Raw genomic sequence first — 26,998 nt, forward strand, 5'->3', positions numbered from 1 at the left:
TGGCTCAAGTCTGAAGAATGGAAAAGTTTAACTAAAGAAATCCAGACACTACAGCAAGAAAAAAAAAAAATCCCCACACATCCACAACCACCAAAAGCAGAACCCCCCAAAGTGGACCTTGATTAAAAATCTACAAAACCCCAGGCTTTGATATTAGCCAGGCCTGCAAGGCCTAGTCCCCTGCACATAAAACAAAAAATAAATTAAAACCAGCTACAGCCTGAGATTTACTTAACAAGCCAGCTTTCAATCTCTGCTTATGACCACTGCTTCCCCTTGTGGCCCCCTGACTATAAAAAAAGCCCGCCGTATGTTCCTATAGCTCATCTTCCTCGGGGTAAGGGTGAAAGCGGCTTCTTTTCCACGGTAGCAAATGGAAAAAGCTCACTTTTCAGCACAAAGCCAAGCCAGAGCAGCGGGCAGGATGTGTAACGTGTGCCTCTGCAGAGCGGATTCAGGGAGCTGAGCAGGCAGCCGGGGCATTCCCCGGTACCTCTCTTCCCAAAGAGCCAATTGGTATTCCTGAAGAGCATCTGCCACGCGTTCATATTCTGTCCAAGAGTTACAAGAGGCCTATATTTCTCCCTGCTTTTTAAACCCACTGCTTTAACTCTGATTATGCACCCTTTTTCCAATGGGCACTGACAGGCCCACGAGTTATTTACTGCTGGTGTGCTGACGTTCTGCAGCATCTTAAATACCCTCATGCTCCCAAACGAAGAAGGCAATTGACTTGAAGCTAAAATGACTAAATTGTTCTCCACCTACTAAAACAGCACTCAAAGAACACTTCTGTAGGACGATGAAGCACGGGAAGGCAATGTTTTGAGCGAGCTGGCAGCTCTCTGCAGGGACGGTGAACAGAGCAAGGGCAGCCACTGTCCCTGCGGCCACTGCCCCATGTGGCGGTGCAGCCTGCGGCTCTGTCCCCTCACGTTGTGTGGAGAGAATAAGGGACTCTTTCTGGGCAGTATGTTACTACTGGCCTCTTCTTTCTCCACCACAGACAGAGCTCAATATGTCTTTCAGCTCTGTGCAGCCAAATGAGACCTATGAAAAACTTGCTCAGTGTCAATTATAATTACCAAAGGAGGCAATCAAACATTACAGCAATGGGGACCCCTGAAATGCTTAAGACAGGCAACTCCCACCATGGCTGTCAACAAATGCTAATTCTCATTAATGCATATGTAACTCTGAAATGGTGCAACGGTGTTAGCTATTAGTATTAGGTAGTAGCTAATTAGTAGTAAGTAGTAGAACTGGTTAAAGTTACAGGATGGAAAGCAGATGCAGATTGGAGGGCTCAGCGCTGAGCTTGTGATCACTGCTGGTGATAATTTTCAGCATATTTTTGCATACTCAAGAACCTCCGAATAGCATGCGGGGAGGGTTGCCAGAACGGCTCCTGGGAGGCGCCGGTGGCTCAGGGCCCTGATGAGCAGAGCTATCCCTTTGTGCAATGTACCAGCTCAGCCCTGGTGAGGACTGAGTCAGTGCCCTGCACAAAGGGCTTGCACCCCGCATCTTGCAGAAGAGGGGAGAATTCACCTCCTCTGACCTCTTTGTGCCCAGCGACCAGGTACCTGCCCTGGGCTGGTCACGGGTGCAGCACCGGCAGGGATGGCGTGAGTGGGCACTACCCTTACTGTTACCGTTACCACGACCACTATCATTACTGGTACTGGTACCGCGACCACTACCATTACTGGTACTGGTAGTGGTACCATGACCACTACCATTACTGCCTGCCTGGTGCACAGCCAAATGCTGCCCATGCTGCCACGCAGTGCGGCCCCAGCCTTTTTGTGAAGCATTTCTCCTAACATGAAGAGCCATGTATTTGTAATGATAGCAGTAAAAAATAAAAATAAAAAACATCCTGAAAAGCATAAGCCCAGGCCATTACCTATTATAACAAATTGAATTGGATGTTCCTTACCTGAAATTTCATAAACAATTAGCAAACAGAATTATCCACAAATGCATGTATGTCCCATTATCCTTGTAGCCATTTCAACAGCTACAACATTACAAGCCTGTAGTTTGCTATCTAGCAGCTCTAGCAGCCCCAAACCACAGCTTTTTCCTTTTTTTCATTTCTCTTTTAACATGAAGTTCATGGCAGCTAGTGTTTTACCACCTGAACACTGGGGGAGGAAAAAAAGCAAGGAGGAGAGGATCAATATATACAGTATGTTTATATTCAGCAAGAGCATGTTGCAGAGTGGGGAGCTGTGATGTGTTTGCATTGTCTGTGAAGGATCCATAGTGGCACTGCAGCTGGAGAAATAATGGAAGATCAGGAGACTGTCTTCGGTGACAAACTTTCATCTGGTAAGTTACAATTATATTGTAGGAAATGATACCTTAGACTGCAACTAATTTGTGAATCCCATGAAGGGCAGATCACTGATTCTCCATCAGGGCTGCAGAACCTGATCTATAAAAATTTGGGCCTCAGCAGGAGGTGGTGTGTAAGTGTGATTTGCATTTCAATTCCTAGTCCACCACAACCTTTAAATCTTCCTGCAGCACTATCACAATGGAAATTTTTGTTCTCAGTGTGCTCAAAATACATATTAAAAAAGAACAAAAATCCTAGCACAATGGAAGTCAGTTCTTAATGGGAAAGAACGTGGCATTTATGCTCAAATTGTTTCACAAAACACCATTACATCAGTGTCTTTCATCATTTTATGGGGGATCAAATCCCCTGACACCATCTTCAGGGACTTCATGTGGTGCTCATCACTATCATTCCACTTCCACAAACACCACAGCTCTTTCAATTTTTATCTGCCCAGAACCCAGAATATGTTACATTATTTAGTTTTTGTAAGAAGCTTTTCTGTATGAAGAATTCACAACAAATAAAAGCCATTTCCCTGAAAAAATAAGCTTGTGAGTGACGGTTAAGGGAATTTTGGGCAGGCCCCCAGTACAGGAGGTGAGAGCAGCTCTGCCACCCTTCCTGCTGACTGATGGCACAGGTCCAACTGTCCCTACATTAAGCAGCCAACAGGGCTGGCAGTGATGGCATGGTTCTCACACTTTTCCCCAAAAAACTTCATGGGTCAGACTATGAACTCTGTATTCATGCAGAAGATGAGTTATTCATAGTAATAGGAAGGCTTCCCAGTGCTGCCACTGAATCAGGAAACAAGCGTGCAGAGAGAGAAGTAAAAAATCTACTATAGCTCCACCAGCCAAGGAAATATTCCACGTCAAATGCTCTCAGCCTCTTAACCCAGTGTCAACAAAGACAAGTCTTCATGCCCTTCCTGTGTGTTTGTGAAGCCAACTGAGACAAAGTCTTTGAGAGGAAGCCAGTGCGCAGAGCTGTCCATGGGCCACAGCCGATGATTATTAATGTTCTGGCAGAGCTCAGATGCCTGTCCTTGCTGCACATGGAGCCAAGCTTTGTCCTAAAAAGGCACTCATGACCATGAATTCAAATTTACATTTATTTTGGCAATTTGATATCTGTTTTCCTGTGTGTGGAATTTTATTGCCACTTACTCAGATATGGCTAAACTCAGCAAGCCTTTCCAGGGACACGTTCTCCAGCTGATTCAATTTCCAGGCTCCAAGTCTCACAGCCCAAGTGAAGGGCGCGGGAGTTTGTCTACCAGCAATAGGAGAACATCAAACATATTGCAAGCACTCTTCCAAGTTCTTTCTGCTTCTGCAGTTGATACGAACATTCTGTTGACTTCAGCAGATACAGGCCTTAATGAAGGACATTTTTTCTACCTACCTCTTGAAGGCACTTTCATTCCCTCACTCTAATTTGCCACGTTGGGACCCAATGATTTGCTTTATTGTACAGAGATACATCCTGGCATTTGCAAGATTGCAGCCCTTTCCCTGTGAACTTTCATGCAAGCTGCTCCCCTATGACAAAGGGAAAGCAAATCTCCCCATAAAGTTTACGGCTCTTCTTGAAACGCACTCAGTGAACTGACTTGTTCCATATCCTAGGCCATTTTTGAGTGCCCACATTCAGAGCCATTTACACGGGGATGATTCTACAGCATGACAAGACATTGATGCTCTCTAAGGTTTCTGAGCAGGGGTATCCCAAACCATCACTTACTTTTAGGAACGTTTGCTTGCACTCCACTGAGTTGATTATCTGTCAGCCCAATCAAAGGATTTCAGACTGAAAAAAGAAGCCTGGTCCTGAATGTCCTGCTCAACAAACCAAACTAAACCAAACCAAACCCAACCCAACCCCCCCAAAATAAAAACAAAACCCACATACAAATCAAGGGAAGTTTGTCTAATGCAGGATAAATATTTTTTCTTTTTGTTAAGGACACAGCCTTGTTAATAGCACGGAAGGCATTCAGAAGTATAGATCTTACCAACTGCTCTTCAGCTTAACATCTCTGGCATTCAAAACATACAACTTCTGTGTTTGTACTACATTTCCCTAACAGCTTACATCGAGGCCAAATAGACAGCATTCTGCAAAGGTCTTCTAAAATAAGCTTATTTAAAAGAGCAAGGTCAATGCCCAACATATGTCAGATTCTGTGAGTGGAAATCAAAGAGTTAGGAGCAAATGGAATATGTCAGAACTCAGTGGTTTTCTATGCCAGGCTCTTTTACCAAGTTCACGTTTCTGCTGCCAAAAACAGTAACAATCCCATCATATGGACTTCAGCTTTGGAAAAGTGTCTTAAAAAAAAATCCACCCAGTGTCTGTGCATGGGCTAGTTAGCTCAATAAATAAAACTAATGCATAGATAAATGTTTAGCTGGACATGCTATGTATTTTCTATATAACTGTATTTTTCTTTTAATGGGACACATGCTGATTCCGTGCTTCAGCCTTAGGCTCTATTAAAATCAGATTAAAAGCATTAGTAATGTAGTTAATTCCATTTATAATATGCACATCGTAAGAAATGAGAACATTAAAATAGAAAAGTATGAATAAATGGGATTTAAGAATTGTTTAAAAACATTCTGCTCCATTTTGATCTTTGTAAAAAAATGGCAATTCTTTAAATAAAAAAACTTTTGCTCTGTTCTGATAAAGTAACACTGCCTAGTCTTTTAAACCGTATCTTGCAGCACAATATTTGTGATTTCAATTAAAATATGCTATTGTCACTTTAGCCTCCCTCTTTGGTATTTTAAATTGATCCTAATGGCTTTGCCTTCAGTGATTTGCGTCCCATAGTGAATCCCTGTCACTTACAGCACCTCCCACTATTGCCCTCCCGAATAATCACTACCAGATAATCACTTCTTCCCCTTTCTCCCAACATTATTGCTCGCTTCCCCTCTGACTCTGCATGCTGGTACAGTCTGCAAACTATTTGCTCTTTAACATCTTTAACATATGGCTTGTTGCTTTGGCACACAACAGAGAGGGATTTAAAAGAAGGATAAAAGCTGCTTGAAAAAGGCCAAACTGATGGCTCTACAGGTAGGCTTGTGTCTCCCCATGGCCTGTTTTCCTGGCTGCAAACTGAGGAAAAAAAGAGTGGATTGTGATGGAAATCCCTCTGGCTCCGTACTCACAGTTTGGGGCCTGGCAGGTGCTGACAGCGCAGGTCCACGTTCAGCTGGGGCTTGCTGCTTTCTAACGGAGCTCTGCGAGATGGAGACCGTCCGAGGCGGACCTGTGTAGGAACACAAAATTTCCATGGGACACTTTGCCCCCAAAGATGCCACCAGCAGAACCCCCAGAGGCTCTGGCTGAAAGCTGACCCCAGAGCTGCCCCTGTCCCCCGCACCGGACTCAGCAAAACTGCCCTCACGTGCCCGGTACGCACAGGAGGAAACCATAAAGCTTTCTCCTTCTGAGAGGAGGATCCTTTCTCCTTTGCTTTTCATGGCTCTCATTATTAATTGAAGAATCATTTAGCTTGCATAATTGTCCTCTGCCATACATAATTCCAGCCTTTCTCTTTAAATTGCCTTATTAAACTAAATACACTTTTTTGTTTTTGTGACTCCATCTATCAAAGCTTCTAGATGGACAGTCAGTGTCACAAGAATTAAAAAAAAAAAACAACAAAAAAAACAACTAATAATATTAAGAAGGATCTCTTTATGTACATTTATGAGATCTACCACCAGGTGACTCCATTCTAAAATATCCTTATTTTTGTAAAACAAAATGCTATTTCTTTCTTGCAACCTGAACATCATAATAATCCTCCCCCCAACCCCAAGATCCAGCACTCTGAAAAAATGCTGTTAAATAAATAGCTCTCTTACTTAAGATATGAACATTTATTTATTTATTTATTTTTGACTAGCACATGAAAATGTATTAAAGAGAGTCAGGGATTTCCAGAACAGCCTGATCTGTTCCTGTCTAATCAGACCTGATTAATTCAAATCAAACTGCAAACCTCAGTTTTATTTTGCTTTAAAAACTCAAGATCAACAACAAATCAGCAGTATGGAGATATCACAGAGGCAGTTAACACGGGAAGCCTACAGACACTGAGCCTCATGGAGTCAAATGGATATGATTAAACATTTGGAATCATTTATTAATATTTTATATATTCAAATATATACAGAGCAGATAGGACTAGTTAGACAGATGCTCTTCATAGGGGACTTTATTATATTTATGCCTAAGAACAGGAGATCCAGCTCAGGTGTCAAAGGGTGTTTCTTCAAAATAGAAAAATTATTAACAAATAATAGGGTTATGTGGGAGGGTTTGTAAGTAACACCAAACTGTACTAAACCACGCAATGATCTACACAGATAATCAAAGTGTTTGTGAGATAGCGAGCACAGCAGAATAAATAAAATAGGATAAAATAAAATAAACCAGTCTCACAAATGCAAGATTGCAAGTGCAAAATAGGTAGCCATGCAAGAAATGTTTCAGAGATATACTGAGCCGTTATTTCAGTGGAACACGGATTCATGCAGGCTCTCAGACCTGACCAATTTAATCCACATCAGACCGGGGAGACACAGGGTCAGGAGGCTGAATGTGGATTTCGGCACTTGGCACAGCTGTTTTCCTTAGGTGCAATACACTTGTCACTAGTGGTGGCATTTTGCATTTGCTCTATGTATATGTGCTTGCCACATTTGGGACCCATTATATCTCTTTACCCTCCAGCCACTTCCCTTCCCTTCTTGTTAGCTGCACGTCCATATACTCCTCCAAACTCTTTCCCTACATCGCAGTGCCAGTTCTTTGCCCCCTCTGCTTGCTCTGCTGACTACACATACTGCCTGCATGCTTTACAAGCTTCCCGTATTACAGCCGTCTGTAGGCAGGGGTAGAATTTTTATCTGTACTGCAGAATGTATCCATAGATATATGCATGTATACACATACACACAGATGTTCTATAAGGAATCATAGCTATTCCATCACTGAAATACTTACCTATTCAGAAACAATTTTGCTATGAGGGAGAGCACACAGAGACAAAGAAAAGTTGAAGAATTGCAAAGGAAATCTTTCAAAGCATTGCATAAACCCAAACTTGAAGAAAAGGTGAAAAAAGGGAAGGGGACAGAATATATGTTCGCATTTCAGCCTCTGCAATTAAAAACATAGTTACCGCAACAGCCCACACCAATTAGTGTATGTTGATATATTGGCTTTCAGATAAAACAGTATTTGGCTGCATGTACAAAAGAGGGAGTTAAACGTTTCTGCTTGCTTTGTGCACAGTTGCACAGACAGGACTGACTGCAGGACTTACTTTTGTTCACTGTTGGGTCACTGCAGATGACAATGACGGTTAAGAAGAAATTTGGTTGATACCTCATTTTGGTGGGCCGTAGTGCCAGTCTCCTCTTTCCAAATTCACAGTGTTCCCTCTCAGGGCACTGGGACATTGGTTCAAAGGAAGAAGTCTCTGATCTGGAGACATGAGCTTGCCTGGACAAGTTCCCAGCTAAGCAATGACTTAGCCCAGCAGAGGTGGGCACCCCCTGGAGGTGTGGGTGTGCGGCCAAAACAGGAGCATAAGCTTCAGATAAAAATGACTTTGCACTCTTTTAATGAACAAAAAAAATGTACCAGCCTCTGATTCATATTTTCTTAGCTAAAACTATGTCCTGGATGACCAGTATTCAGCTAAAGCCAGATCTCCTCCTTGTCCCCCTCCAACCCAGAGCATCCCTGGGTTTAGGAACCTTGCATGTGGGTGCACAGATGTGAGCCAGTCCAGTGCACAGAGTCCCTGCGAAATGCAGATCCATATTCAGCTTTTTCTTTCCACAGATACAAGCAAGTTGAGCATCGAAGTTTTCAGTTCATAATATAGCTCCAAACTAATGAAACAGGAAAAAAACTGAAACTACTCAGCTTTGGTTTGCTTCTGTTTTCATTAAGTTTATCTTCAAGTATTTTCTAAAATCTTGACCTAAGGAAGCAATCACAAAAATCCGTAAGGGAACAAGTTATTTTTATACAGCAGAGAGGACACTGAACTACCTGCCTGATGTAGCTGCTGTTTAGTGACACAGCCAAGCCTTGATCTGCATGTCCTATATCCCAGGCCTGCTGTTTTTAAATGCTACTCAAAGGCAGCAGTTGGGAAAAAGATGTTACAGCCGTGGCCTGTGTGGGCTGTCATCTCGGGGAGCGCCACTTCTCTCGGCAGCTGCTCGCAGCAGCGATATCTCTCACCTGACAATTGCCTCGCTCAGCAACAGGTCAGGCCAGCAAAATCCCTCACCTGCTTTCAGACTCCCTAAGTATCAGCGATGAAGCGTGAATTGCCTCTGGCTTTCTGTGCAGCCCCCACTGCATTAATGAACGGTACTACATAAAAAATAGCCACTGACAACAAAATCCTTTCATAAGTCCTAATGCTTTTGGACACCCTCTGTTCTCCCACCCTCCCTTAACACAGACAGGGAGAAGGCTTAGGAAGGAGGCCCAAAAATCAGGAAATATTTGGTCTTCTCTTTGAGGTGACCACTTGTGAATTGGCCTGGGAAGTCAGTGTGCTCACATTTGGATGCACGGCTTTGATGGAGTTCACTGAAGAGACAGAGACCAACTGCGGATCAACAAGAGACGGGTTTTTCATCGGTACCTGTTGCTGCAGAGGAGGAGGTTGCTTCACCCTGTAGTACAAGTGCCACAAACAAAACTCCATAGCTGGACAGGACAGGCAAGAGACTGGAAAATGCCTGGCCATTTAACGTAAATAGTTACAATATGCACATACATTTCATGCCATCTCACCGCCCTTATGAATGTTAGGAATGTTAAGTAGGTAGGAGGCCCCTCTCAGCACTGAGATGTTCATAGCTTACAGCAACGCTCCCGAAGTACAGCCCCTGGGCAGGAGAAGCTTTTGAAACCAACATATGACAGCCTTGTTAACTGTGGCCATCCTTGACAGAGCCAGCGATCGTCAGCGTTACAGTGCAGGTCCCGCTCGAGTGTGAATTAGGCAAGGAGGCTGAGCTGGCCTCTCTGTGCTTTGCACATAAGGCGCACCATCTCCCGAACACAAAGGAGCTGCGTTCCTGGTGAGTTTTGTTCAGTAGTGCCCCAGCCATGCCATAAAGTAGCCCTTCAGGAACTAAACTTGGAAAACTCCTTGCTGAGGAGCCTGGTACTAAAGCTACAACCTGTAATCTGGGTCAAGGTTTTATCAGCCATCAGGATCAGAAGGGAAAAAGCACTTGTAGTACGTGAATGGCCAACTCAACTGCTTGGAGAAGGGAGTTGATTCAGGCTGCCAATATTGGCTCTTACACAGATAATAAACTAGACTGGCCTTTCTCCTGACATCACACTTCAATCAAAAACTTTCTCGCAAAATGTCACTTTCAAAGTTGCAGCTTTAAAAAAAAAAAGTCTTTATAAAAAATTCATGGCCACAATGATCTGATAATGCAGCTTTCTGATACCAGCAGATGTTTTGTCTAACATGTTCCCTGAAGCTGTACTCTGTGCCTTCATATCTTTCATTTCCAGTTGCTATCTGCTGACTGTGGGATGTCATGTACGTACCCTATAGCGATGCGCAGCAATTCGCATCTAACACCGCCGTGCGTAATGAGCTTCACAAGATGCTTGTCGCAATAACTCCGCACTTCCCCAACCATATGGAACACAACACTCCAAAGCCCACAGACACTTTTTTTTATTACAGTTCAGATCCTTAAAACATAATCTGTGTGATGTCTAGTGAATGTACGTGAAGAGCTGCTGAAAACAAAGTTAACACTTGTTCACATCATCTGTTACAAATGTCCAATTTGGGACAATAAATTTCCTCGGAACCTGTTCTTTTGCTGACTCGTTGCTTTATCTTTTTTCTCTTTCTCTCACGTCGTTTTTTTTATGAACTATGCATATGTATTAAATGGGATTTGTTGTCCCTAGATACCAATTTGCATAAAGTGCAAGCCATCATTGGTTGGAGAGAAGCAAATTACTTCTCCAGCAAGATCACACTTCTTTTTTTTCCTTTTTTTTTTTTTTTTTTTAATTTTAACAAACCGCAGGCAGAGGCTGTTAACAGCACTTAGCCAGATATGCAAAGTATCACTTTTCTCAAAAGCAGCTTGATCAATGAGCAAAAAAAAAAAAAAGAAGAAGAAGAAAGGGAAGGTATTATTCAGTTAAGTACAATGCAGAAATGACCCAAGACTGAGGCAACTAACCCAGCCATTCACCTGTAACTCGAGCTGCCTGATTCCCAGTAAAATACAATTCGAGTATGGTTTGGCAGCCAGGACACAAAGCAAAACACCATGACTGAGCAGAGCCTCCCAGAACCACCATCACCTTTTCCAAGTGTGCTCAGTGCATTTACAGAAGTCCCAAGCTTGCTTGGTAATTTTACATGTTGCTCAGCTCCCCGTCAGGAGTCTTCGTTGCTCATTCACATCCCCACACATTTACTCACATTTCGTCTCTGAAGGACTGTGCAAATACTGGATTGAAATATGTTTAAAAGTGCAGGGAGGCTCTCCTCTGCCCTCCCCTAATTTTGCTGGCTCCCGGGTGCCAGTGGTGCTCTGCACACTGGCAGCTGCCATCCTAGCTGGTTTTGGACAATCACAAACTCCCTTTTTTCCTTATGCTCGTCATTGTGCACACCTGTGACACATTGGCAGGAGCCTCAGTGATAACAACGTGCCAGATTCGCAGGTTCAGAGCTAGCCCTGTATCAGCCCTGTACTCTTAGGGAGGAGGAGAGAGTGAGCCAGGGGGAAATTACAGTGAGGAGATTTTACAAGTACTTCAAGAAACAGATTATCTAAGCAATCCTGTGATGCACAGGATGATGTAAAGACTCACCAACCTACTGTTAAAAGGATTTGCAAGCCATGAGCCAGGCACAGTTTAAATGTGTGGGATATTAAATTCACTGAAGAGAAGAAAATTAGTAAGGATGTTGAGCTGCAAAGTTTCCAACTAGGTCTGAACTTCTCAGGGATTCAGTGCTGGGACATTGCTTGAGGTGTGGGGGAGAGTGGGTCCTCTCTAATCATCAGCTTGTATTCTGTTGAGCTCTCTAAACATAACTGCAGGATCTGTCTCTTAATAAATGCTTGCTCACAATTTAATCCCAGATCCATCAGCACCATGTGCCTAGATTGTTTTACCTCAGAATTTAATGGACGGATGGTACTCTTTTAAGAATGATTCCTGAGATCACGGAGGATACTATTAATTCACCATAGAAATATCACAATTAATCTGGACAATGGTGATGACTAGATGCTGAGGTGTCTTTCAGGGAGTTGTAGTTGTCAAAAGAACGAGATAGGAGCCAGTTTGTATAAATTGTCACGAGAGAGTCTCTATTTCCTTGTTACCTTTAGCATCTACCCAACAATACTCAAACAGCCACAGATTTTATGCTGTGTGATGCTTTGAAGGTGGAAAAAATAGTTTCCATCTGCAGAAATACTGGCATCTTCTTGCAGCTTTTACAAAAAGGCAAAAATCCCACAGTTTCACACATCTCTATTATTAACGTATGCCGCCTTGTTTCCATATTTATATTTGTCACATTTAAAAGGAATAAAATAGAATTTGAGAGAAGATCTTCATTCCCAAATGATCACAAAAGCACAAAGAATTCATACAAAGGTTATGAAAAAAACTTACAAGAGGAAATTAAGTGCCAGCTTTGAAAACGGGGCTTTTTTGTAACCAAGGGCACTGCCAGTGTTAACCAAAGAAAGCACCGTGGGACCAGGTGAAATCATGTTTGGGACACTTACCCTCAGATGCATTGAAATACACGGATCTCATCTCTCTGAGTCTGCTGTCTTTAAAGGCAGGAAAGAACAACAGCTTTACCTCCACGGCTCCTCTCGCTTGAAAACCCTGGCACGCTCAACTGGCAGCTCAAGGAGGCGGTGTCTAGGTGCTGCTGTACAGGTGCATCTGCAGCCTGATGGCTCTGGAGACAGACACAGCCCAAGAAATAGATTGCTAAAGCTTAGCAGAACACAACGTATGAGACCCAACTGTACAGTAGGTGCTAGATAACATGCAATCATGGCCTCCTACTGCAGCAAATTCTACATAAACCCAGGCCTTGAAAGAGAAGTAGGAAAAAAAATGTGTTTTTCTCATTCCTTATCTGTACCTACTCCATTTTACCTAAGGCTGGCTATTAGCTCAGCTGGTGATGTCACTTACTTCACTGGAACCTGTTATCATGAAAGATTTCTCACAGGATTTTCCATTTTGTTAGCTTTCTGCTTTGTGCAATGTTGTATTTCATTCCATTAGATAAAGGGTTAAGTAATTCACGTTTTACCCATATAGACTAAGTTATACTCCCTGTGGGTTGCTGGCTTCCTATTGGCTAGAACGATGACCTTGGAAACAGACAAAAATGATGCATTGTTGCAATAAATATTATAGCTTGCACCTGTTTCTAATTAAGTCTGCCAAACAATTTCAGAGATACTGAAAAGAGAAATGTGTTGGCTTCTAATCGGGTGTTCGTTGCTGTTTGATCTGGATTATTCAGCGCCCCACATGACCTCACCTTCTGGGTTCTCCTTTTTCCTTCTTCTTTTTGGACTTGCAGAAAGCACTAGATTGAATGAAGTCCCCTCAAAGAGGAGCATCTCTGCCTATAATCGGTTGTTACTAAAAACCTGAAAATCGATGGATTTATACCAAGGCCCGGAATAATTTACGGCAAGATACCTCAGAAATCTCTAATGTGGCTCTTAGGTTTCAAACATCTGTGGTACCAAAGCTGGAAATTCACTGGTCTTCTCCTTCTCCTTTTTTCTATCTTTTAAGCCTCAGACCTTACAACAATCTCCAGCTACCAGTGATCAGGCTTGGGCATTGACTGGGGGAGTGATACTGGAGGTTTTTGCAGTTAGACCTCAGCAAGTCAGGAATTAGTGCAGGAATTATTTTGCTGCAAACACTCATGGCAAATGTTGGCAATGTTATCCTTGCGGACCCGTAAGAAGTAAAGAATTAGTGATGTCTTCATTTTCTAAATGGGGTGTAGAAGCCACAGCTCAGCCAAAACTTTTGGCTGATAAAAGCTGACACTGTCAATGACAGAAGCAGTCCAGTCCCTTCAGTCCCTGTGGGGTCTCTTTTCTCATGCTGGGATAAGCATTTGTGCATCTGTATTTTGGAACTGATTGAGGAACTTACACAGCTGAAGACTAATCCTAGGAGAAAACAAATAGTTTTTTTTTTGAGCCACATCAGCTTTCTGATTTTGGTTCGCATACAGCCTGGCAGGACAGGACTGAACAGCAGAGACAGAGGGAGTACAAGGCAATATTTTTGGATGGAACTGCATGAAGTCACAGAAGGAACATGTAATGACATGAGAAAACAATGAGAAAACAATGTAGGCCTCCAGATCCTTTCTCTCTTAATGTCATCAGCCTCACAACCTAGCAAAGATTTGCTAGCTGTGTACCAATCCTCTGGGCCACCCAGTTTCTCACATGTACAAAATGTATCTCAGAGATATCACGTTTGGTGGAATTAAATGACCCTCTGCTCAGTCAAGTTAATTATTTGGGGGTGGTGGTTGCGTAGGGATTATTTTGGTAGCCATACTAGAGAAGGTGGGATCAGATGGGACAAAAACAAGCCTAGACACAAAGACACAGCAAGGGAAGAGAACAGCTTAGTCTGGGCGGTGTGATGAAGCCCTGCATAAGTATTATGGCAAGAGGTTTGTTCAGGAGGAGAGACAGAACTACAGAGGTATTTCACAGGGTTAGCACAGCTTCCTCTGGCTGATAGACTCCCTCTTTTACACTTTTCCCTTGAAGGCAGGTAATAAAATGCCTGCTGGTACCCCCTGTGTCTGGAGGTACCCAGAGTGGTTCAGCCCATCGCGAGTGCTGTGCCAATCATTTAACAATTCCCACGGCTGCCTTTGTGCGAAGCCTCTCTCCTAAGCCTCTGGTTTAAGAATTTAGAGTAATCATGTAAAAATGATACCCCTGTGCTCTATGATCCGCTGAATCTCACTAATGCCGGATCCCAGAAGAGGGCTTATTAATGAAAAGATGCAATGCCTCTCTCTCTGCTCATGTTTCACATGAATATCTCTCATGGACTCGGCAGTAAACCTTACTGCTGATAAAGTAAGTATAATGAACCTCCGTGCTCCACGAGAATGAAATCTCGGACTGATGAAGTAGTTACCTGCTCTACTTTCCAGCACAATGGCAGGCTTGAGAAGTACAAGGAGAAGTATTTGGCTGCTACAGGGAATAGCGGTGCAGTATCACAGCCCCCAAATCTTGGGTCTGATTTGCTGGTGATGCCTTTGGCTGTGTGAAAAGATCAACAGTTTGGAAGAGAGCAGTTTGTAATTAGCTGAGAGAAATAAAATTATGCTTTATCGGAAATCATTGAGTCAATAGAATAAAGGAGGTTTTTAAAGGGACAGCAACACCTTGGGGTTCTCTTTGTCCTTTCAGTACTACACCATAGTCATAAACCCAGGCAGCTCCTGCCAGTTGGTTTGCTTCTCCAGAAGGGCCAGCACCAAGTGTTCTGCAGATGGCAGGATCCTGCTGCTTCCAGCCCCTGACATCTAACCAAATTTTTAGAAGACACTGAAAAGATAATGTCACTTCCTGCCTCTGTCCTGAAGCTCCTTTGCTAATGGCAGCATATTTTGCCATCAAGAGTTTTAAATTGTTAGAAATACGTTTTGCTGTAGCTGTTAAAAAAAAAAAAAAAAAAAAAAAAGCAAACACTCACAAGAAGAGAAGCTGATTCCATGACTCTCCATGGGAAAAGAAAGCAGGTGACTACCCAGAAAGCACCATGAGGATAAGAAAAGGAAAGGAGCAGGCAGAGGGAAACGTGTTCGCCAACTCTTTCAGTTGCTGCTTGGAGCGGAACACGTAAAATACAGTGGGCAGCAGTGCAATATGTCTCTGTAAATGCCTTATGACTTACCCCTAATCTTAGCATCAGTGGGATGGTGTGGGACAAGCAACAAGACTGGGAGAGATGTCGCTGTGGGGATGCCCAAGACGGCCACAGAGACTAGCTGTAGGTCCAACAACAGGTCTATTTCTGTTCAGAGCATCTCTGCTGCTTGGATCGTGACTCATCCTTTCAGAGCCAGCCCCGTGTAACCAAACCCGAAGTTCTCAAAACTTTGTGAGGCACAAATCTGAGTGTGGAAAAATATGGCAGAGATCACAAAGCTGGAGCGTAAATGTAATCCCATCTTAAACACTGGTTATAATCCTCTGTAGGTCTATTCAATGATTTAAACAATGCATGAAAATGTTAACATCATCCCTTCACTTCAGCAGGATTCTCTGTCAGAGGGAATTCAAACACCCTGAAACTCTGTGGAACCTTAAACCAGAGGCTGCATTTTATATTAGCAGCTTTGGCATAACTCCTGGTATTATTAATATCTAAATGCCCCATATGTTGTCTTTAGAGAGGAAGGCAGTCCTGCCACCTTTATATGTGTGCTTTCTTCCTTTGCTTTTACGTTTCTTCAACATGCAAAATGTACTTAACTCACTGCTTATTGAATGAAGGATTAGTATTATTTTCTTTCCTCCAGTGAACTTTGTTTCACTTCATCCTGCATATATTTTGCTAGTCTGTGTTTTCCTGCCAGCACACCACTGTTCAGCAAACTACTGTACTTAAGGCCAGCCAGCTAATGCAGTGATACCTTTTTACTCACAAGGAGTGTTTCTGTAATCAAGGTGGCGCTTGTGGTATGAATGACAGCTTACACCAATAAGCACAAAATGCGCTTCCAGAAGCTTCGCTGAGCTAGGACAGAACAGAAGCAGCTGCAGACTGCCAAAACATTTGAAACATCTAGGATAAGACACTTTTGAAATGTAGCCTGCTACCTAGCTCCTCCACAAGCAAAGATGTTGACCAGGGACTGCGAAAGGAGTTACTTCCCCATCCTCCCTGTACCGTGCTGCTGTATCTCATTTTCAGCTAGGCTGGGAGTGCTTGGAAAATGCTGTGCTTTGGGTCGGTCCAAATTAGTATAAAACAAATAGGTAACAAATTTGCAATGGCTCTGTATGAGGCTTACAGTCACCTTTTTTGTTAAGATTAGTCACGTTGCCCAGTAGGAAAGCAAGTAGAAAAGAAGGGTATCTTTACAACTCACTGTGCTCTTGGAAAACCAGATTGGACGCTCCTGTTCACATCACCACAGCAATGCAGACCTCTCTGGTGGAAGTATTTTTCTTGTGGAATTATACCGCAGGTCCTGCTAGGTAGCAACTCCCTTTGTTCCTACGAGCCAAGCTAGTTGCAAGATCATGCTATGCCATGCTTATAACCTCTCACTAAAAAGGAGGAGATTACAAAGGGGGCAAAATACCCTAGAGGGTTCCCCTTTATCAGAACCTTCCCTGTCAGTTTGCCTTCTCATTTCCTGAGCTCTTGTCTGATTATTAGTGTACTGACAGAATAAAAATAACCTCATATTCCTACATGAATCATAAATAAAACCCTTTTATTTCATCAGAGAGGTTGGCAGGTTTATAGTCCTTTGCAATGCATGCACGATGTGAATGACATACCTTTAATTTTGCTGACAAGGCTTGTCGGGGTCCTAATGAAAAAGAGTGAAAAGTGGGTGACTTCTCTAAAGGTTTAGCAGTTGCTTTTTGGTGAGGATATATATTTCACCTTGCCACTGTAATCAAGGAGCCAACTGATCTTGGTAATGAACTCTTCAATTACAGTCCACTTTTGACTCTTCAAGAATGCCTAGGCAACAATACCACAGTGATTATTGCTGATATTACAGATTAAAGTCACCTGGAGGAAAAGAAAAAAAAAAAAAAAGGAGAGGAAAACGAAAAAGAAAACCTGAGCAGTGTCCTTGCTAGAGTTTCAGGTATCAGAGTGCATGCGCAATGAACCAAAAAGAAAGATCAAATTCCAGATTTTGAACAGCTAGATTTTATATCTCTGTTGTACACTGGGAAATAATAAAATCACTTCTCTCACTTGTATTTCACATTATGTATCTCCCCCTATTAGTTCCCCCCATAGCTAGTTTGTTTTTAGAAACCAATATCAAGTATGGTAGAGCTTATCTTGGGAGAATCCCATGAAAAGAAAAGAATAATGCAAACAATTTCTTTTGGTGTCTCTGGCAAGCAAGTTTCCAGACGAAGGTTGCATGAAGAAAGAACAGTCCAGGAACACAGAAAATAGATACAGTACAAACAGTCTGAAAATCTCTCCTATTTCTGATCTTTCCTAGAGTGAAAAGTTTAACTGTTTGCAAAGAGGAAGGCAAACAGTTAAAACATATATTTTTAGCAGTGGTGGAAGTGCTTTCCCTTCTTTAAAACATCTTCTCTTATTTCTACTTTTACTGTCTCCTATTTTGTTCATGTAAAAGTCATAAGGAACACTGGCCCCAGAGTTTGCCTTCTGACCACAGACAAATTGTCAAAGCCACAAGCCTTTTCCCTCTCATAAAAGAAGTCCTGCTTTTTCGGAAATGTCCCAGGTCTTCACTTAATAATTCAGAAAGAGATTAAGGAATAGGACAGCTATATTTGCTGACTTGGAGATTATCCTTTGTTTTGCTGGTGATTCCTGTCTTCAGCAATAACTCATCTGAGAAAGTCTGGCATTTGGCGAGTTACCCCAGCCTGACTGCTGTTCTCTTTTGTTTCTTTTCTCCCTCTCTCTCATTCTCTCTCTTTTTTCTTTGCCTGGGGGAGTGTAGAGGTGGGTCTGCTGACAGGGGAAATGAGAGAGAGACAACTGAAGTCATCTGACTGGAGAAAGAAACAGGGGTTGTGTGTGCAGGACTGTGTGTGCATGGGAAATGGGGCAGAACAAGGAACAACTTGTGGACAGTGAATGCCAGATCATTATCTTGTCAGGGTTCTACAAGATTTCAGAGCTACACTTTTAATTTCATTACTTCCCATTTTCCTTTGATAAGTTCAGAAGCAATATCTAATTTTATTAGAAGCTTCTCATCAAACGTGGATATCTTCCTTCCTCAAGGGATTCCCTAGCCTCAAAACATCAGGCTCTGTGAAACATTAGCTAATCCCAGTTAGAGTTACTTGACCCTATCAAGCAAAGAAATAAATTTACTCTTCATGAGAGTCCTACTGTTTATGCTCCAGACAAAATTCTTAGATCTCAAAAGTTTTCAGAGGGAAAACATTTTTCATAATGCCAGAAAACCGGCCTTAAAAGACCTGGGCCATAGAAGCCTGAACTGTTTCTTGTTTCAAATTAAATACCTTGACAGACTTCCTCCTGACTGGGGCTGCTATCAGTGCCTGACTTTCTTGGCACAACATCCAAATGTGGTAATGGCAGGAGCCCTTGCTGGCAACATGCAGTCCCATGCTCTGCATGTCACTACTTCTTGCCCCCGACCTTCCCCGCGTGGCTGCACACAGAGGGGACTGCTGGCAACCAGGGCATTTTCTCCCTGGGCACTGCGGATGGTCCAAGGAGAGGCTTGCAGCTCGCTGAGCCTCCTACAGCAATGTTGTGTCCAGTGTGACTGCACAAGTCACTGTGGCTTGCCCATGAGCAGGCGAGCAGGAAGCTACTGGTTGAAACCATCACCAGGACACATGTAAAATGCAGAAATTTTTGGCATGCATTCACAGCTGGTAGAAGGCAAAGCACAGGCTCCAAACCTGAATCTTTCCAAAGCTGTTTTGCTCCACTCTAACACATTTAACAGACAGAATCACCCCAGACATATTACCTTGGTATATGGAAAGTACACTGCAATCATACTGTATTTAAAACATATCAGCTTATTTTAAGGTGGAATTGAATGTGTTTTGTACTTATTTAGTGCCTTGCTCCATCAGCATATCCCAGTGCCTTAGAAAACAGGGGCTCAGGCACTCTGGCTGTAGTTGTATTACTTCTTCAGCTGTTTGAAATGAAAGGTCTTGCTAGAAAAGGTTAAGAAAAGACTTACATACTCCAAAATTATCAGTTTGTTATCACTATTAATAATACTTTATAGTACTTAACATGCTACTTTTCATCTTCAAAGCACTTTGCAAATATTAATTAATCCTCACAATCTGCCTGTGGGGTAAGCAAACGTCGTTGCTCTCAGCAGTCAAGTCACAGGGTTAACTGACTTGCCCAGTCTAGAGGGTCGGGATCAGCCTCCGCACGTCCTGCTCTGATGCTCGAACTATTTAAACAAGCATTTCCCGTGTGCTCAGATGGGATGGCGGATGTGTACCGCTTTCAACGTGAGACATTTTCTTAAAATGAAGTATTAAAATGCTAACTGCAACTTCTGCTGCTTGAACAAGGCTGCAGTTCTCTCCCTTCCCACATATTTCTGCACTGATACGAGATGTGGACAGGCATCAGCTGGCAGCTGCTCGAGACCCACACTCAGCACACCTCGCAGTGAGGACCTGAACTTGTGTCCTCAATACAGCAGTGAAAAATCGTATGCTCTGTTTTGTGTGTGACTATGAACATATGCATGTGTACTACCTACAGCTGTGTGTGTACATGCGTACAAGTATACTCATGTATGTGTGTAGATGTATACAAACTTTCTACCTAGTTCTGCTCAGCTTTTATAGCTGGGAGTTCATTACATTGCTTTTTAAAGATCCTATTAGTATGATGCCAATATTATTACCAGGCTGCAAAAAAAAAGTCCAGGTATTTTCTGCAAAGACTGAAGGGCTAAGTTCATGGAAGAGCTCCAAGTACACTTCTAAAACTACTTCCAAACTGCACTTCGCAGTGGAGAATAATATATGCACGCACAAAAGTGACCAGAGTCATAGCTTAAACAGAAGCAGACTTCTTAAAGATTTGACAGGTCACAGTCACTTGAGACACAACTAAAATTAAGTGTTTCACTGAAAGCAGCCTGCACATTGCTGTGGACTGATTAGGGTAACTTCTTTTTTCCCAAACAATTCCAAACACTTCCAGTGCTAACAACCTACTGAAGGTTTAAGGGAAAGAAAAACAGGCCCATGATGTGTTTTTATTTGCCCATGCTTCTTTGAGTTGGTAAATCACACTACTTTGCTTTATTGAGTGTCCCTTTAGGAGTATATTGGAAAAAATTTTATCTGCCACAATTAATACAGTGCCTAGTGCATCACGCGGCACAGCCCTGGCGTCGAAACTCAGCATTCTCCGGGAGCCCTTTGGTCCCACACTGGATGCCAGAAAGGATCGTAGCTGTGACATGTGATACAGCAGCTGATAAATGATGGCGTGAATGCAGAACAAAAAGGCTAATGAGTTGTATCCAACACCACACTACTTTCATGAAACGAATGTGATGATGACCCTATTTGCTACTCTTTTTTTTTTTTTTTTGGCTAGTGAGCTACTTATCCCTTTACCTGTGTGTTAGTTTTATCTTTTCTGCACAATGCTATGGAGAGACAGCCAAAATTAATGTCAGCATCTCCCTTCACTTTTAAGATATAAAAGAGCCTTTGAAAGTAGAGTAAACCAAGGAGGCCAGTAACTATTATAACCCATTGTACTGGACTTTGAGAAATAATGAATAGAAGCCATTCCCCACACGCTTACCGGAGTGCTTTGGAGAGACAGTGGTGCCTTTGTGGGAGAGGGAGATCCCTTCACTGGACCAGAGAGAGAAGAAATGGAATTGTTAATGTATGTAAGATGCAGGCGGATTTCTATGGTACTATTTCATTGCAGAGGCAGAAGGTAGCAGAGCCAATCATGAAAAGCGTAAAGGTGTGAAGGCACAAAGATGGAGAGTTGATTAAAAGCACCGTGGGGAGCGTGAGCGACAAATCAATGGTAATGATGGAATTATGCCTGAGCGGAACCCAATAGTCTACGGTGTCCTGCCGACTTGGTGCTGGGGATTAAACATCGCGAGGAGCAGAGCCAAGCCCTTGTCCAGCCTGTCAGTGCTGAGAGATACACTAATTGATGAGACAGGCTGCGCTATAAAACTGGGTGAGGTCTCTTGAGGAATGACCGAGCTCGGTATAAGCACCTTTTGTGCCCCGGTGAGTTTGCGATTGCTGAATCCTGCCCGACGGAGGAGCAGTGGTGTCGAGAGAGGTGCCAGTGGCAGCCGTCACACCTTGGGGAGCGGGATGGGTTTGTCTGGGGACACGGGCGTGTGAAGGAAGAAAAAGTAAAAGATTAGTGAAGGAGCCCACAGGGCTCAGCAAGGTTAGAGGTAGCACCTGGCAGGGAGGCAGCATAGCCAAGATGCGGCGGCTTGCAGCGGCGGGGGGAGAGAGGAGCGGTGGCAGTGCCTGCGTGAAATGATGGCATGCCAGGGTTTGGAGGTGCAGGCAGAAGCCGAGGGAGCACAGATCAGAGCAGCTGTGAAGCACTGAGAGAAAGGCCTGGAGCAGCCTGGAGGGAGGGAAGAGAGGATTGGAGCAGCCGGCGAGATCAATGCGGGAACTGGCTCTCGCTGGGGCAGCAAGGGGCTTAGGCTGCCAAGCACTCACCAGCGCTCGCTGAGCTTGCCCTGCCACTGCCACACTGAGCACGTTAGTATAAAAGTACAACAGTAATACCTCTGTGAGCAGTCTTGTACAAACACAGCATCATTCCCTTTTTTTCCTTCACTATTTTGAGGGACTCCTGGGCTGATATGAGGCTTGCACGTATGTATAATATATCCCAGGTGCCCCGTCACTTGCGACACCAGGACCACAGGTGGCTACAGAAACCCACCAAGACACGGCTGGCACGGTGAAGAAGCACGGGGTGAGATGCTCTGTGTCACGTGTGAAAAGTCACTTTGCAGAGGGAAAGAAACATCCAGGCTGCTCCCAATACTCAGCAGTTTGGACTCTAATCTTCTCTGCTTTTGTGGTTAATGACATCAGGAAGAAGGGCTCAGGGCCATTCTGCTTGCCCCAGGTTGGTCACAGAGTGCTGTCACAAAGGTAGATGTGATGGATGGGAGGAGAGCAAGACAGGGCCTGTCAGGATAGACTGGGAGTGCTGAGACCTATCCATAAGGGATAAAATCATGAGTTCGAGTGTGCCATGATACTAGGCATCCTGGAGATTTTCTTTCTGATGGCATTGGCCACGCTGCTTGAGAGCCAAGCTAAGAGCCTCAGTCTGCTCAGAGCCCCTGCATGTGGCTGGGACCACCACAATGGCTCAGCTAAGAGACCTTCACATTGCTGGAGTCTGCCTGCACACCCAGCAGTCAGGCCAGCTGGGTAGGAGGGAACAAGCTTTAGTCACCTGGAGTCCTTATGTCCACAGAGAAAATTATCCAAAGGAAAAGATCAAGATTCACAATCAGAAAATGCACCAGTTCTTTCCAAATGGTCTTAATTAAGATGATTAAAAGTGGTCAGGTAAAACATTGCTCTTTCGTAGCAGCAGCAAGGTACAAGGCTCAGAATTGGGCTTGAGCACGTGTCCCTGTACAGGCCCATTCTCCAGATAAGGTATTTTCTCTTGGAAGCAGCAAGCACCAGAAACTGGAGAGGGAGATCTAGACATAGCACAAATGCTGAATGTAAATACAATGCATTCCAGTACAGCCCCTTCAACAAGCCCTAGAGCAGAGCTCTCTCTTCCTGTTGATGACAATGTAGAGGACTTCAGCGTAATAGTATTTACTCAGTTAAATGAGAGCTGTTAATGCACTTCAGCCTTAGAAACAAAACTTGAACTATTTAAGTGCACCATTTCCAAACCAGAGGATTTATTTGCATGTGGCTGTTGACTTCAGTGGGAGTCACTGCTGCAACCGAATGCACTGCTTTGAAAGTCTTCTCGATGAGGGAAAAGACTGAGTTACACATAGTGGGAGATAATGCCCTTTTGCTTTAAGCTCAAGCAGAACCCAGTGCAAGGAAGCGCAGACTTAGTTTAGATACAATTAGAAGTTGAAAATAAAATTTGAACTTCGCAGGTTTCAACTTTCCAAAGCCAAACTAGGCCTAGAAAGACAGCAGCAATTGGACTGGATTTGTTGCCCCATTGTAATTTACAAAAAATTGTAATTTACAGACATCCTAGGCAAATTCTATGAGATTACAGCTTATCAAGGACTCTGGAGGTGAGCTCCAGACCCATTTGGACATTGCTCAACTCAGTTGCCTTATGCAAGTCACTTCACCAACTTTTACCTCACCTCCCTGCAGTAAATTGGGAATAAATATATTCATCTTCCTAGAGACCACTGGATGGGAAATAAGTAACATTATTAGGTACAATCATACTAAATGGGTGATACTAACATGTAACTTGTCTTGTCTAGTAGACAACATTTCTTTTGCACTTGAGGGTGCTGGGAAGTTTTAATAAGCACCTTGATGTTTGCCTACATACTGACAAGAGTCACGCACTTGCTTAGAAAGTATTTTGTTATTTAGTTTTAAAATATACAATTGAACCTTTCAGCCCGCTCTTCTTAAAGCTTTTCAACTCAGAAACCAAGTAAGCACTTTTAGTTAAACTCGTATGGTCACGTTTGTTCCAACCTCGGCTCCCCTGTCTGAGAAACTAATTTTTCCCAGGATGAAGTTTTCTTTAAAAATACAATGTAGTAATCCCCTTTCTAATAGAGACTACACAACTGTCTTAATCTTTGCCCACATATGGAAGGTACTTGAAAAAAAACATCGCTTTTGTAGATCCAGCAACTTTAGAAGACAAAAATCAGTAAACAGCAGGCTAATCACTCTGTCTCCGTTGACAAGCAGTGAAGGAGTTAATTATCTGCTTCTTTTCACTAATTCTGTTGCAGAGCTTGGTTGTGCATATTAAATGTCCAAGTTACCAGATTCAAAGAAAAACTTGATCTCAATTTGGCTACATATTAAAAGTGGCATTCCCTGTTGTCCTACCTAGCACTGTTAATTGCATACATTTAGCCCTCTATTGGAGAATAATTTAGTTTCAGATTGAAAAGAAACAGCCCTGGCCTTGGTTATTTTGGCATACAAGTCTCCAGTATGACTCTGTTTTCTAAGCAGACATTAATGATTCTAAAACTAATATTCATTGTTTGAAGAGGCATAGCGGCCTTGGCATTTACTTAACCTTTTGTCTCATGTATGAAACTGAGTCAGCCTAAATCCTTTTCTTAATTAATATCTATCTTTTTTTTCCCTGTCCAACATTATTTATTAAACAATTTGTATGCAACAATTAGAGTTGAGAGATTAGAAAAAAAAACACACAACACTGCACAAGCAAGCTTGCTTAGTATAACATCAACCATGAAACTGGTCTTCCAGCTCCTACAAAATGAATGGGATGGGAATGGGGAATAAGGGAATAAGTAAGGTCACGTAAAAAAAGTGAAAACCAAGTCTCACCATTCACCAGTTAGTCCTAACATTAAGCCATTCCCTACTAAAAATATATATAATTCTAGAGGAAAAGGGATAAAATACTACTGCAAAAGCATAAAAAACAGGAATTCAACACCTCTTGTGAATGCTAGTGATAGCTATGACTGTGAATAAAAGTACAGCCACTGAATCTTTCTTCTAATTGCTTTGATAGGGAGAAATTATCATTTGAAACTCCTGTAATGTTTCACAGGACAGTACTGTCTGCTCTGTACGCACTGTCTCATCTGGACCTCACTTACTTTTCCAGTGGGTTTCTTCCTATACACTTCTTTGCACTTTTGTGATTGCAGTTACTTTGCACATGCTGGCAAACGTGCAACAAAATACTCTTAATGCATGTTCAAACCAACATGCAAAACGGTGAGGACACCTCAGGCAGTGAAAATAAAAACATTCGAGGGTTGCATTACCAATTGTATGACATTAATTGGGAACCAGATTGCAGCTGGCTTGCATATAAATGCACACGAGAAGTAAAGACTCAAGCATCTTTCCTCACCTATTATGCTTTCAGCCAGTAGCTATGCATAATCATGGACCTTTTGCTTAGTGGAGGGACTGTCTGCAAGAGGGGTGACCAAATCACCTTTTATAGCTTACCAGGGCTGGATGACAAAACAGATCTAGATCGAAAACTATAATGTTCTCCAGACTTCGAAGTCATAAGCAGCATGGACATGACAATATGAGCCATACCTTGCATCCATTAGAAGACTCACGGGAATAAGGTTCTTTCTAGGTGCTGGCATCAATGTCATACTAAATCCTATACTAACCAATGATCCTCAGTCTCTAATGCTCTTTGAAGATCTCTGGGTACCACACAAAGCTCTTGACCCACATCTTTCACATGAACCTATAGACACTGAATGCTGCTACCTGTATGACAAACTCCTAAGGGCCATATGCACCCTGCTTCTTTGCAGGCGGGGAAGACGTGGTGAAGAAACAAAGTGGGACCATTGCTTAGAAACCTTCCCAAGAGCTGAACTGGACCCCTTCCACTACTTCAGCACTGATGCTCCCAAAGGAAACACTCCATCCCTAGGGATCCAGCAGTGCCATTTTTTTCAGTACCTCACCAGTGTGGCACTACTTAAAATACTATTTCAGGGAAATAGTTCAACAAATAATTTCAGGGCATGAACTTAGACAGTACGTTTTAAAATCCAAATGCATGCCTATAAACCCAACATATTAATAAGTTAACTATTTTCAATAAGACATCAACATTTGCATGCATCTTCCTACTTGTTATGTGCAGTACTACATTTTTTAATGTTTCTTGGATGCTAGCCAGAGAGTCTGGGTCCCTAGTTAGTTCATCTATTACTTTCTTGCCACAATAGATCTGGGTCTTGGCCAAGTATTGGACTCATACTGCATACAAAAACACAGAATTCTTTCCCTTATCTATTGATAGTCTTTGCTTCCCAGGGAAGGGGAAAAATATCATAAATTAAGATAAATAAGTACATAAAAATCCACCACTAACTGTAGAACTGTTTTTAGCATCTTTTAAAACTATGTGTAATCAAAAGATTTCCTTAAGCATTTATACAGCTTTAGTCTCCCAAGAGTCTAATTCATGACTATTCAACTGAACAGGAGAGAAGATCTCTTCTTTAAACCCCTCCTTGAGCTCCTTAGGCCTTCCACAAGAGTGAGCAAGCTTACATGACCTGAAATAAAACAGCAGAGAAAGAGGCTTTGGTGCCACCCTCCCTTTTTCTGTGTTTTCAGCCTATAGACTATGGAAGGGTTTAAAGAGGCCATGAAGGATTAGAGGCTACCTCTGTTTTACATTTGACCTTGAAAATTTGTATCCATTACTCAGGGCCTCTGGTGTCTTCATAGGAAGAGACATGAACACAGGAGATGCTGTTTTGAAAGATTTTTGAAAATATTGTTCAGTCCAGCCCTGATGGCAGGGCAATGAATATTGCCTTTTATTGTCGGTTTAAGGTAGAAAATTAATACTTAAATTAAGAAAGAACAAGAAAAAATGAATGAACGATGTAATGTTCCTGGCTGTGGTTTCAGAGCCTCTTTTATCCGCCAGAAGTCTGAGCTGTCTTTGAAAGGACTGGTTCTGCCCCTGTCCACCTCTGATGGGAGCACTTTGTCCCCAAAAGTGCTTTTGATCAGAGAAATGATAGGCTAAAACACCATCTGCCCCTAA

At 42.8% G+C, this 26,998-nt stretch overlaps 1 long non-coding RNA gene across 12 annotated transcripts in view; it reads right to left on the reverse strand.

The window, feature by feature from the left end:
- The window catches only part of LOC121067127, a 282,439-nt gene that overhangs the window by 20,522 nt on the left and 234,919 nt on the right, over positions 1 to 26,998 (reverse strand). For 7 of the 12 annotated variants that reach the window (XR_005818115.1, XR_005818119.1, XR_005818114.1 and 4 more), the window contains 2 exons: positions 17,020 to 17,260; positions 5,539 to 12,389 (listed from right to left, as the gene is read on the reverse strand). This is a non-coding gene — a long non-coding RNA (uncharacterized LOC121067127). Of the gene's footprint in view, positions 1 to 5,538; positions 12,390 to 17,019; positions 17,261 to 21,025; positions 21,079 to 26,998 lie in introns of all 12 variants that reach the window. The other 5 variants (XR_005818120.1, XR_005818118.1, XR_005818117.1 and 2 more) reach the window with 5 other exon arrangements.

Source organism: Cygnus olor, chromosome 3 (genome assembly GCF_009769625.2).
Source record: "Cygnus olor isolate bCygOlo1 chromosome 3, bCygOlo1.pri.v2, whole genome shotgun sequence".
Classification (NCBI taxonomy): Eukaryota; Metazoa; Chordata; class Aves; order Anseriformes; family Anatidae; genus Cygnus; species Cygnus olor.